At 44.4% G+C, this 14,193-nt stretch overlaps 1 protein-coding gene across 1 annotated transcript in view; it reads right to left on the bottom strand.

Annotated features, from left to right (window-relative positions):
• Positions 1–14,193, bottom strand: part of LOC138284976 (baculoviral IAP repeat-containing protein 1-like) — a 796,353-nt gene that overhangs the window by 535,849 nt on the left and 246,311 nt on the right. The window lies entirely within an intron of this gene.

The raw sequence follows: 14,193 nt of genomic DNA, 5'->3' as shown, positions 1-14,193 counted from the left end.
CTTGCCCTGCATCAGTTGAACGTGCACCACATCTGGGTCTGCTCTTGCAAACTTTCTCCTACTAACAATGACAATTATTTGACTTTTGTACAGTTAAAAGATAGTCACTCAGCTTCACTGACATACAACAGAGGTACAGCATGGTCATCAGCATTGCAAGCTTCTCAATATTTATGAAATAATTTCCCCCTACTTCTGCCCGTGAGCTGTCTCCTGTGTGTGTTACTGAAGCTTGCAAACATCTTTTGAAAATACCAAACCAAAAACGTTTGGCAGTGCTAAAGCTCGTTTTGTGCATGGTATTGTGCCTCAAGAAGAAACTACTTGATTCCAGCAATAAAATGATCAAGGCACTTTCCCCTTTCTTAAGCCAGGCTCTGAAAATAAGTTATTGTATTGTACGTTTTAATTCAAATATCAGCTGTGTGGCATAGAGTGTGTGAAGTGTCTGTCCAATAGAAGCTTCGGGGACAGCAGACCCTGAGAGGGACGCAGTGTGCTATCTCCCTGGGTTGTTTAGGCGTGTGGTGTAGTGCAGGAGTCTGTGGGATGCTATTGGTTAATCTGAGGCAATATTGGTTATTTGGGGATGTGAGATGAGGTCACCTTTTTCGTCAAGACAACATGGTAGCTGGTTACAGAGCTTGACGTTTGAAGCCGGTCTTCTCGCTCCTTATGGGAGCTGGAGGAGAAGTCAGAGTGGGGAGTGGTTATGTTTTTGAGGTTCTGATGTGCAAAGTCTGGGTCTAATGTACGTGATTTGTCATAGATGGGCAGGTGTTTTCGGAGCAGCTTTTCAAGAAGTATTATGATTAGCGTTCATTGTTTTTGGGTTGGGTGAAACAGCTTGGAAAAGGACACTTTCAGATTACAGGAAGTTGATGGTTTATAGTGTTATGATGCAAATAAAGTTAATGATGCAGGGAGTAGATACAGTGATGGGCAGTAAAGTTGGGGAACGTTTTGAGACGTACTTGAGCGTAAATAGAGTGTAGTTTGTACAGTGACTTGACTAGGAATGTAATCTGGAGAAAGGGTTCGTTGAGTTACCCCAGCACTTTTAAAAGGATTTGTAATATTGAGCTTCAAAATTATTTCACCACATTCCATTCCCACACCAATTGAAAGAACATTCCAGATGAGTGACACCTTCTGCATACTGGCAAGGGGATATTTGTATTTTGCCATAGTCAGTTTCGGTTCAAGTAGTAGCTAAACTTGAAGTCGCTTTGCAAATATTGCAATTCTTGGAGAGCCATCCTAGCTTCTCCAGAGATAACGTTTTCTAAGGGACCTAAGGTCTCATGTATAAAGTGTTTTATTAGTTGTAAACCCTCAGACTCAGTCAATCTACTAAAACATTTTTTGAAATATACTAAACCAAATTAACAATTAGGAAAAGGCTTTCTGCATCTGTCGTAGTTGGACTCTCGCTCCTAAGCAAGACTGCTGGGTTTGGGGTGACAGCATTTTTGTTTGTAGGTGTCTGAGTTACTCCTACAATAAGACGCAACTGTCGGCCCAACCCTCCTGGCGCACAAGCAGTACCTCACTAAAAACCCAGAGAGTAAATGGTGAGTTCTGGCACCCTTACGCATGGAATCTAGATGCAAATTCTCATGTGTGGTGGAACAGAAGTTACCCTTTCCTCTCATTAGCAACAAGTCTCATACACACACAAGTAATAAAGGAGATGCAGGAGAGTTTTCAATATCCTTATTGAAAAGACTGCAATCTATGATAAAATGCATGAGTTGTAATGATTTAGATAATGAGCAATAATAAAAGTAAAATCCTCAAGGTAATAGTTGTGAATATAAAACCCCCCACAATATTGCAATAAACATGAGATATGCAATTCCTAACAAAAAGAGCCTAATCTCTACCCTAACGCGAGCTAGGTATGATAAACCCTAATATGCCAGTACCATGTCCATGAGAAGCGCCCTCAACCCTTGCTACCTTGGAATGAGGTCTCTAGATCAGACTCCATGGTGACACACAGGCTGAGTTCTGCAGCAAAGTGACGTTCAGCATAGGTGGCATCTGGAAGGAACCCCTCTGATAACCCTGGCCATGTGAGATATATTTATACGGCTCATGTAGACCCTTGACACAGATATGTACCCAGACAACTGATACTATGCGCATAATTGTGTCACCAATTACATAAATACCTAACAAGTGTGCATTACGTTCCTGTCAAGCGTAAGTGAGAAAGGGACATGATGACAATACCTACATGCATCATTGATAACAATGCCTTCTCAGAATGGCACTAATAAGCAAATAATTAAATAAACGGGGTGAAACAGAGCATGCTAAGTGAGTAAATGGTTAATAGGTAAAAAAGGCAACAGGCCTGCAAGCCAATAGCTAAGCTAACTCCTGTGCCCGGTGGGGAACTAAAATGTATTCGCCACATAACATTAAGTGGGTTAAGGAAACAATACAAAATCAATGTTTGGAAACTGTGTGTTTAGGGCATCCTTTCCAAATACTGATTCCTTATGTTATGTAACAATGTTTTGCAACCAAAATCTGGTTGTGAAGCATTATTATTTGATTGTCAACTAAAAGAAGGTGGTAATCCATTCGCAAATGAGAAGGGGTCCATAATAGACCCCTTCCATTTTGTGAATCTTGTCAAACGTTTTAAGGAGCAGGCAGTGTTCCATGTAACCACTGACCAGCCCTAAAAAAGGTTCATTTAACTTTTTTGTTTTTTTAAACTCATTCCATTGTCTTTTTAGGATTTTGAATAATTTGAAGACACTGGGTGAGATACGCCGGAAGGCCCAAGTATAAACTGTTAGCATAGTACAGTTTCAAAGTCACCAGAAAATGAACTTATGGGTAAATTAGAGAGAATGAGTCTTACGGCTGTCCTCGGGTTCTAAATGCAATAACTTCTATATGGATTTAGGAGTTGCAAAGCAGCTGACCGATATTGCATTGACTTGAGGTTTGAATGAGAGTTCTGGATCAAACATAATCCCCAAGTTCCTGGTGTTAGGGGCAGGGGAGGATAGAGTCTCCAGCTCTGAAGATCACCACTTGAACCGGTTGGGGTAGTATTTAGTTCCAAAGAAAAAGAACTCTGTTTCATCTGAGTTGAGCTTAAGGCAATTAATGCTCATCCAGTTGCTCACAGAGCTTATACAAACTCTGAAAGAATTAAGGGCTACCATATCATTCTCCTATAAAGATAGGAGAAGTTGGGTATCATCCACATAAGAGATCACCTGCAGACCCCAAGATTCACTTAGACTTGCGAAGGGCTCCAAATAGATATTAAAAAGAGCGGGACTCAGGGCGGAGCCCTGAGGCACTCCACAACCAAGAGGTTTTGAGGGGTGACAGGAGAGGAGACAACAGAACAGACTGTGTCTTGTTTTCCAAGACAAATTTAACCCAGGACAAGGCCTGACCTTGGATTCCCATTTTACTGAGCCTGCTTATGAGAATCTCATTGGAAATAGTATCAAATGCTGGGGATAGATCAAGGGGCACCACCATCACTGAGGAAACCTGATCAAGATTATCCTTGATAAACTCTGATATGTCCAACAAGGCAGATTATGTACTATATCCTGAACTGAATCTTGATTACAAATAATGTAGGAGATGGTTAGATTCTATAAAGTGCAACAGTTATCTATTAACTAACATCTGGAGTATCATTGCTCCTGCAGGCAGAAGAGAAATGGGTCTGTAAAAGATGCTCAGATCGGCACTGGATTTCTTGAGTAAGGGAAGCAGGAAACCCCTGGGAACGTGCTGACTCTAAGGAGGAAAACATAATTGTGTTAATTATAGGATTAACAAGAATGGAAGCTGCTTTTAAAATGTCATGTGGACATTGATCATGAGGGGAACCGGTCTTGCACTTGGCCAATTCATCTGAAGAATCTTCAAAGGTATTGGGTTAAAATTAGAGAAAAGAGGACCAGAGGTCAAATTAGACTCCACACAACATGAAGGTATACAGTTTGTGTAGAAAACTTGCTATAGATGGTTTGAATCTTATTACAGGAACAAATCTGAGAGCTCTTTGCATAGGTTGGCTGAGGGGTAGGTTTATTCTGAAGGTCACCAAGGGAAAGTAAGCAATTTACAATTTTAAAAGGCTCCCATGGTTTATTTTGAATGGAAGCAACTGAGTAAATGTACTCCTTATGCGATCTAAAAATAGATTTTAAGAGCAATATTGATGAAACTTTTGGCCTCCACGTCGTATAATTTCCTACAAAAATGTTCTAATCATTTGCATTGAGACTTTTCCTATTTTAAGGCAGTTGAGAACCAAGGAGCCAATGGTGTAGATCTTCTGATAATCAAAGTTTTGTTAGGCATAAAATCAAACGACTCAGCAAGCCAGCTGTTTTCTACAGCCAAATCTACAGAGCCCGATAACTCCAAAGGTATGAATTGGAGAGTCTCTATTAAAGTAGCTTTAGAAAATTGCCGGGCTTTAGAGGTTTTCTGAAATACAGTCAGCTGCTTGATCGGCAAAGGTGCAAGACTCATGAAAGGTACCAAAAAGTGACTGGACCATGTCAGCTGCTGGCTTAGATATTCAGAGGGTTCGGAAAAATGAGGTCCAAACTGTGGCTGACTTTATGAGTCTGGCACTCCACTAGTTGTTTTAAGTTGAATCCCTCTAAAGTAGTTACTGTGTACTGTGTAGCCCTTGACCCATTTGTCTTATTAATATGTAAATTAAAGTCACCTAAAACTATAACCTTAGAGTGAAGTAGTGATAATTGGCATTAAAAGTCTGAGAGTAAAAGAAAAGAATCATTAGGACCATCAGGATGTGTATAGATAAGGGTTCCAGACAAGGTAAAGGATGGTCCTAAAGCATTAGAAAAGGCTAAGCCTTCAATGGAGACTATATTTGAAAGTTTAGAAATTGAGCAAGAGAAGGTCGAGCACTAAATTACAGAAACACCTCCACCTATTCTGTCCCTTCAGTTAATGTGCTGGATTAACTATCTGGGGGGGGGGGGGGGGGGGGGGAGAGGGGCTAATGCCAAATCTGGTCCAGATGAATCGCTGAATCCTTCAACTAGATATATGGTGTATATGGGTAAAGATCTACAATTAATACAACAGGCAGACAAAGAAGTGCCGAATGGTTCTGGCCACTGATTCGCAATCATACAAGTTTGGGTGAGTCTCAAACTAGGAGCACAGGTTGAAGAGTGATCAGCAGCTGACCATCATAAACTAGAGAGAAAGGGCAGAAGGGGCAGTTTCTTGCAGGGCAAGTATCAGTATAAAAATAAAATTGGTAATTATATGGTGCCTTCAAGAGATTAAGCAGATCCACCCTAGAATATACCTGAATAGGCAAGATTTGGGAGGGCTTACCGGCAGCATGATTGGTGCTTGACGAGATCTGGACATGGACGGGCGCAGACAGGCTTGTCTTTGGTGTGCTAACTGTATGCATCCATGGCATGGCCCGGTTTATATGCCAAGAAAGTTAAGTGTCTCTGTGGTGGCATCAGAAAGAACAATAATCTGTAAAAATCCCTCACGTAATTTAAACAATTTAGTAGCCCTCCACACTGTCCACATACTGCCGCCCAAAAAAAAAATGTAAAGAAATTAAAAAATGGCAAGTCTTAAAATCAATTACCAGCACTTAGAAGCTGTTGTACGCCTGTGGCATGGCTCAGTTTATATGCCAAGAAAATTAAGCTGATTGCAACCACTAGAGTGGGTCTAAACCAAAATGGCATCTCTGTGAGGGAATTGGAAAGTGCATTAATTGGTATAGATCCCCCACATAATTTTAACGGTTTAAAAAGTAACAGTTTAGTGGTATGTGATAACCATTTTCCACACCACAAGGGCTTCTCCTGTATAGACTTTCTATACTATTGGATCTAATGAAGGGTTTTGTGCCAACTTCCTACAGACACCTTAGTCATGACTGGAAGGGTGCAGGGAATGGGACAGTATGAGGAAGGGCTGTGGGGGGGAGTACCACAGCAACATGCAACAAGATTGCTACTGCTCCTGAAAGTCAAGTTCTGCTGGCCCAATCTTGCATTTTCCTGCAATCACACTGGCCATCTGCTGTGTTGTTGTTATTTCTGGTGAGAAGTGTACCAGGGGCATAGCTTTCGGCAAGAAGTGGGCACATTAGGCTATAAACAAAAGATGAAGAGCTAGGGCTGTGTGTGAGGCACACTTGGCAACTTGTGCTGGATGGTGAACCTGCCAGACTTTGTTGTGCTAGGCCCTGGTTTGGCTAGCTCCCCAATGCTCTAACAATAATAAAAGGATGGAAATTAATAACAATTATTTTGTGGGGGAGCCCTAGGCAGTAGTGGTGTGGCAGGAAGCACAGTCACAGCTTATCAGGTGTAATGCTATCTGTATTTATCCACATTTTCCATCTTGACCACTGACTCCATTTTGTGCTTAGCTAAGCTTCAAACGCTGTCACATTGGTGGTGCAGGTATTTTTCCGTGCATAGCTTGTTAACGTGTTTTTGCTTTTTCTCAATAGGAAAGGGAACACAACATGTTGAAGAAATGCAGATGAGGATGTAAAAGGTTGAGAATGTTTATGGTAGAGCAGGGCACAGCTCGGTCTTGAAAATACACTGTGTGATCTGGCCAGATCACTATGTTAAAGGCCTGTGCACATTTCCTGGTGGAACGTGACTGCCTGAGGGTTGTGCATATGGCTCCTCAACATAAAAGGAATTTGATTCCGCTGCAACAGCAATTAAAAAACTGTGACATGCACATACCTTGAACTATTTGTCGAGAAACTAATTTGTGTTGCAGCCTGCTACCAGATGGTCACTCAAATGAATCCGGCTAGTAGCAACGTCAGCGAGGGACCACAATATCCCTAACCTTTACAAATGCAGAATTGCTTGTCATTGCAAATGAGAAGCTGGGGCCCCAACTGACCGCTGGGGTTAAACCTTCGCAAGTGCTCAATTGTGCCATGCAGCCTCTACTGCACATCTCTGTGAGGTGAAAAAAGTGTTGTGTGTGATCCATTGGGCCCTATAAAAGACTCGGACACCTCCCTGCACTAGTTAACAAGTTAACTTTAATCCCTGTTGTTTAAGCCAAATATTGGGTCCTCTCTGTCTCCATAGAGCCATTAGTTTATGATGACAATTCTTCCAGCTTTGTAGTACAGACATATGTCAGCCATCCCTAGTTCACCCTCGGATATGGATTTGGTGCATTTGACAGATGTGACCTAAAGGTGTATACCCACCAACAGGAACATCCACGCTGCTGCACATATGTTGCCAAACCAGATCTTTAAGATTTCAAACTGCAAGTGTTGTCTAACTTAAAGGAGTTTGGGGGGTACAATAATTTTCTACAGGGCCACTCCACTCCAAATTATTGATGGTAGTTTGCCTCATCCCTTCGCATCCTTCTAATGTTTCAGCCAAAGAGGCCATCTTTAGATTCCAGGGACTTTCTATATCCATGGCTGTGTCAATAACAAAGTATTTGAAGCTATGGGTTTGGATACGTAGTTGCGATTATCAGTGTGTGACTTCAGAGTTTTAGCTAACCGGTTTATTAGTAGATTTATGCACATAGCTCTCAATCCTGAGTTTTTTTTTTTACCTTCTATGCCACCAGACACAACAGGAGCACCTGCAGGTGCCCATTAACCATCTACTGATTCAATAGTCGTGAGCTAGAGATATGTAGGCTCAGAGGTGATCTGGGTAGGTGGGGGAGAAACAATGAGACTCCTACCACTTCATCTCCTACTGGACTATGAGGCTTAATCACAGGACCAAAATAAGTCATGGTTACACTCTCTCCAACTGACATACAGTGCCCAACACTCAGAAGCCTTCCCACTTCTTTTAGAGTCCCGATCCAAACTACAGACTGTTCACCAAGGCCAGCCAGAGAGTTGGCAGAGTGAGGCTAAGCCAGTTCAAGCAGATCTCCCTCCTTGCCAGCAGAATTAAGTCAAAAGTAGCACGTTCTGCCCAGGTGGTGCAATCTGGACAGGCTGATCTTCGATTCAAAATAGGATCAGAGAAGGGCTCAGCATTGAATGACTTCCAATAACCCCTGAGAGTATGCTCTGCACCTCCTCCCAAAAGCCCTTCAGACCTGGGCATACAGCAAACATATGCATATCGTTTGCCTTTTCCTCTCCACAACGTTTACAACAGGGAGGAGGACCAGCAACACATTTTGCTTGCCTTCTAGGAGTTAAATATACCCCATGCCAGGTAAAAAGATGAATCTTCCTCAGTGGGGCTGATTTCACTGTAGAAAATTGGAGGCATAAACATGAGTAACAAATATCCGGATGCTCCTATCCTGGCCAGGGGATTACGAGTCCCCTTCCCGCCAGCCAAGGGGAGTCGTTGGCCCCTGGGAGCCCCTGCACTTGGCATGGGCAGTGCAGGGGCCCCCAGACACAGCATCACACTGCTTTTCACTGTCTGCACAGCTGCACCCGTCGCTTGGCCGCAGCACCGCCGGCTCCATTAGGAGTTGGCTCCCATGTTGCGGCCGACATCCCCGCTGGGCCGGCGGGCAGAAACAGAGTTCGGTGTTGCGGCTGTGCGACAGGTGCAGCTGCACCCGTCACGCTTTTCACTGTCTGCTGTGCAGACAGTGAAAAGCAGTGTGGGGCTGTGCCTGGGGGCCCCTGCACTGCCCATGCCAAGTGCAGGGGCTCCCAGGGGCCCACGACTCCCCTTCCCGGCAGCCTTTCCATGGCGGTCTCTACGCCGCGTTCGTAATCCGCAAGATTATACCGCCAGCCTGTTGGCGGTACAATCGCCAAAACAGCCCTGGCGGTCAAAGGCCCTTACATCAGAGTCTTCTGACACAATACCATTACCACCCACTAACAAACTTTCAATGTTATTTCTTACCCCGACTGCCCTCGCTTTCCAGGCTAGCAGCTTACCACTAATTTCCCAAACTTAAAATTAGCCAGCTTGCTGGCATGCCATCTTGCCCTCACTCTACTGTCAATAACCTGAACATCCTCAACCTGTTTTCTTACCAAACTCGGTCTCACTATTTCTGCCCTGGCTCCTCAAGGCAAAGAAAGAAGTTCTCTCTTCATAGCCCCTAGCTCCACTTTGAAGCCCCTGTCTTCTTCTCATTATCTTCTCATCCTGATAAAGCCTTGATTTCGCAGAAACCCATGGACCACTGAGTTATATGAGTTCCTGATTATCCTCATGGGGGCTGAGCCCAATTTAATACTGAAGTAACACCTACTCTCCTCCCTTAATGCATGTATTAAGTCCAAATCTGACAGGAGCACTCTGCCCACGGTCCACCAAGAGCTACTCTGTGCTTTCTGGAACCCGATCTCTAACAGGACTGCTGCATGATCGGAGCAATGAACTGGAACATGTTTTGCCACTTTAACATTGGTTAGTAGTGATTTATCAATTAAAAGGTAGTCAATCCTATTGGAACTCCAGTACTCGTGACTATAAAATGTATAGCCTCTTCTTGCCCCAGCCCTTTTCCGCCACAGATCAACAGGTTGAAGTCTACCATCAAATTCTTCAAGAACTTCCTCACCTTAGTTTGCCCTGTCAACACTTCATCCAAACATACATTAAAATCACCTCCAAGCACTACGGGTGATGGGAAACCCAGCAAGTTTTCCCCCAAATATCACAGAGGAAAAACAAGGTCACAATTTGGGCCATAGTAACTCCCACAAATAAGCTTATCCTTCCCAAACATAATACAACCTACGACTCCCATGCCTGAGCTGTCTGATTTGAAAGCCACAACATTTACACCAGCATTTTTTCTAATAATAAGTGCTACACATTTGGAGGAAAGGAGCTGATCAGAACACGCAACCTGATGAACCCATGGTAGCCCACTAAAAAGACCTTTACACTCTCTTGCCGGCAGGTGTGTTTCTTGCAAGGCAACAATGTGTGCCTGATAATCCGTCAAATATTGACAGATTAAGCTCTGTTTTCTTCTGCCCTGGGGCCCATTACCTTCAATGACAAAACCACTACCCCCTGCCTGTGCCAAGAGGGAAAGAAAAAACACAAGGTAAAAGAATAGGCAGGGAAGTGCAGCAAAGATCAGGATGAGGAAAATGCGAGCTAACCCTCGAGAGGAGTCTGCATCTTCTTTATAAGGTCTTCCACCTGCTCAATGCACCTAACCTTAGCATTTGATTATCACTCATAACTTCAAGCATGGCAAGAAGCCTTAGCTGGACCCTTGCTCCTAACTTCTGCATTTCCCCCATCTCTCCTCCCAGTGCTGCAGCTCAGTGACTGTGCCTATAGCTTATCTAATGGTATATGTAAACCCGTTGGCTTTCAACTTCTCTTGCTTTAATGCTGATCCCAAGGTCACTTCCTTTACCTTATATGATAGGAAGTTGATAAAAATCTTCCTGGGCTTACTTCACCCCACCGACCATATGAAGGTGCCCCTATGGATCCTTTGTAACTCGCTCTCTCTCTCCAGGTCCACCTCCAGATTGCTTTTTAGGACTCCTTTCTTGAGGAGCTTGATCACAAATCCTTTCAAATCACTCGCCTCTAGCATCTCAGGAACATTGATGACCCTCAGATTATCCTCCTAAAGTGATTTCAAGGCGTTTCAAGTCTTCCTAAATGGTTTCGCTCTGTGATTTAAGAATCTTTAAGTCATGCGAGTTTCTCTTAACCTCTTGGTTCAGCCTCTCAACATTGACCTCAAGGACCTTGGTCCTCTTGCAGATGTCATCAAGCTTCACCTCAAGGACCTGACAATCCTGCATGATCTCTTTCTGATTGAGCCCCAATGTAGCAAAGCCTTTCAGCGTCTCTTGATGCAGATCCAGCAAGATTTGTTGAAGTGTTACTGGAGTGCTGGAAATTTCTGCTTCGGTCGCTGAGGGCATCCTTAAAGTCTTGGCTTCAATCTGAGCTGGTACCTGGAACCCAGAAGGTGTACCATGCAGGTTTGCCTGGTACACCTCTTCACCCTCTTCCCTGATTAGTACCCAGTACAAGTTTGTGGTTGAGACACAAAACACCACCCGGCGCATAACTCTCTTGGTGGAAGGAGAATAGAATGCACATGACCTGCACCTCTGCTGATGTCCTGCGGTTTCTTGCTCAGGTTGTCATCCGGGAGCATCAGTATTGGAGACAGTGTTCTGACTGGAGAGCTTTTGATTTAGTCTCCTCATCTGCTCCCCCACCAGCCTCCTTTGTTCTCCCTTATTTCCTGCCATTATCTTAAAAAATGAACTAACAGACAGGGTAATCTTTGGGTTTGCAGAGATAGGATCTAGAGGCTGCTGTTGTGGTTTCCAATACTGTTTACTAACATGAGGTCTCATAGACACCCTTTCTAACTCTCTCTTTTCCACTGTTCCCTTCCCCAAAAACAGTGCCCTTTGAGGGGGGCATTCTGCTGGATGCCCCTTTGGTTTACTTTGTGAGCTCAATCTGGTAGGCAGGCACCTTTGAGTGCAATCTCTTCCCACCACCTCGCTTACAAGCTGGAGAAAGCCACCAAATACTCCCTCGCACCACCACCCTCTTCTACATTTCCAGAAATGACATCCATCCCACTCTGGGGGCTCGCCTACCTGTAAAGAGCTGACCTGTCTAGCACAACCAGCCTCTTCAGCATCCAGAGTTACTTCACCTCCATCCTTCCTGTGGTGCGGAATTCCAAGTCATATTGCCCTCTGTTCTTCCATCCAACAGTGCTGGCAGCACCAGCCTGCCCAGCAAGCCAACCACAGACACATGTGCTGATTCTTCCTATGCTAGTACTGGGTGTTAATGCCGACATTGCACTCTGATGGCAGCGAAGCTCCTCTGCCTCTTGGCACCAGTGTGGTGGAGGTGTTTCTGGGGGCATGTGTCACCTCGCCTGCCTGCTGCTGCATGGGTAATTTAATTTATGTGTTCCAACTATATGCTGCGGGCCCCTGGGCCATCACAGCCCGTAATCCACTAAAAACATTGGGTGAGGCATGTATTTGCAACACATCCCGGTCCCCGGCCCGAGCTAGCAACCAGCATCAAGGTGGCTGCCATGTATCCCCTCAGAACGCGCTCAATCCTGAGGCTTCACCATGCAGCTTGAGAATACTCACCAGTTTCGGCCCAGTCCATCAGGTGCTTCCCAGGAAGAAAAGCACATGGTCAGCATGGAGTGAGACATGCTCCTCAAGACCCATGTCTTAATGAAATCCTTCTACCTGAGTGTTGCAACAGAGCCAGCTCACCAATGACTCAATTTCTATAAGCAAAGAGGACTGGTGAGAGGGGACAATCCTGTCTTGCATCACATTTAATCATGATGGGAGCATCAGGATGCCATTTACTTTAACTTAGGTTGGAGATCGGTTATTTGAGAATTCTATATATGGTAAAAAATAATGGCCAACGTTCATGTGTTGCAGCACCCAGAAGAGAAATATCCAATTGAGTTTGTTGAAGGCTTTTTCAAAAGCAACCAACATCGGGGCACACGGGTTGTGCAGATCATGTGCTTGTGCTTGACCCTTCATATGCAGTATTGTGTGCGGCCACCCAAAATGAAGCCATCCTGGACCAGGTTTATTAGGGAATGGACAGCCTCAACAAGTCTATTGGCCAGCAATTATGGCAAATAAATAGATTTCTAAGCTGATTGGGCAGTGAGACACCCAGACATCAGGTTACTGGCCCTGCTTCACCATAACCAAAATCATAGGAAATTCTAGGTCAGATGGTAGAGCATCCATTTGTATGGATTCATTGTACATGTTGACAAAATGTGGGGACAGAAGCAAGGTAAATCACAAATAAATAAAGGAATCCATCAAGGTCTGGTGCCTCTCCTGCCTACATCTCTAAGACAGGCATTATAGGATGGCCTAATGTGTCCCAGTCATTTTTTAGTTATGGGATATGCTGTCTGACACCTTCTTTCCCCCATTTCATAGAGTGGGTGTTAAGATACCACCCATATCTGTATAGCTTTGTCTAGGGATATTTGTTTTAAACATAATCTGTTAACTTTTTGTTGTCACAACATGTCCTTACTTGCAGTTTCAATGTATTGTTTCCCTAATGTAAGGTTCTGGGTCTCAAGTTAAGCCATATGACTATCCTTTATTATTATAGATATGCTTTCACTCTTATTTCCCAGCCTTCCAGAGCGTGCACACAGAGAGGAACTTACTTTGATTTTAGTTCTCAAGTATTGGCTGAAATGTTCCTCAGAAAACCACTAGGGGTTATGTCATCATACACTGCACACTCCTTCTCTCTTTATACCCAGGCTCAGTCCTGGGCTGATAACACAATAGGTAGAACATAAATTCCTCTTATCCATGTTAAATCGTTACCTGAGAGAAAGTAATATTCAAGTCTGCAAAGGGGCTTGTGTGACAAAGACAGGTATGTACGGTGACTTTAATCATGGTTTCACATGTGGCATGCATCACAGAGACCTAGGCAGTCCAATTCTGGAGGGTGGTGTGCAGGTATGGACCAGCTACATGCACTCCCAGGGTGTAAATCCCTATCCATTCTTGCATTAAGGTCCCCTCCTTCCACTGTCACCCCTTGTGGAACCTAGCTATTATGTCTCTAAACTCTGATAGGACATCTTAAGTTATTTGTAGGGAAGGGGGTACACTTTAAGAACGTTACTGCATGTTCAGTCTATACTGCCATAGATCAAAACCTAACATCCCTGATTACCTGTTATGGCCTAGGTGACCATCAATAGGAAGGACCTATAGAGCAGTATGGCTCAGTACTTCCCTTGATTCTTTGTTAAGTGGGGTACCCAGTAATTGCCAAACTGCTCCAAGAAGCTGCATTTTGTCCAGAGGGGATGGGTTTCCTGCAGCAGCAGGACACCAGGGGAGTCTCACTTGGAAACCTGCAGAAGCCAGCCCCTCGCTTGAACTTGTAATTAAGTCAGTTGACATTTAAGAGTTTTACATGATAGTTAGGCACTTTGGCCCTCATTCTGACCTTGGCGGTCGGCGGAGAGACGGTGGTCGGACCGCGAACAGACCGGCGGTATTAAAAATGGCATTCTGACCGCGGCGGTCCCCGCCGCGACCGACCGCCACTTCCCCACTCCGACAGCCACGGCGGTCTGCGCACTCCGGTCCGGCGGTCGACCCAAGACCGCCAACGGTATCATGACCCTGCTTACCGCCGCGGT

Source organism: Pleurodeles waltl, chromosome 1_1 (assembly GCF_031143425.1).
Source record: "Pleurodeles waltl isolate 20211129_DDA chromosome 1_1, aPleWal1.hap1.20221129, whole genome shotgun sequence".
In the NCBI taxonomy this organism is placed as follows: domain Eukaryota; kingdom Metazoa; phylum Chordata; class Amphibia; order Caudata; family Salamandridae; genus Pleurodeles; species Pleurodeles waltl.
Note: the sequence above shows the minus strand (reverse complement) of the source record. Positions and strands in the feature narration are given on the sequence as shown.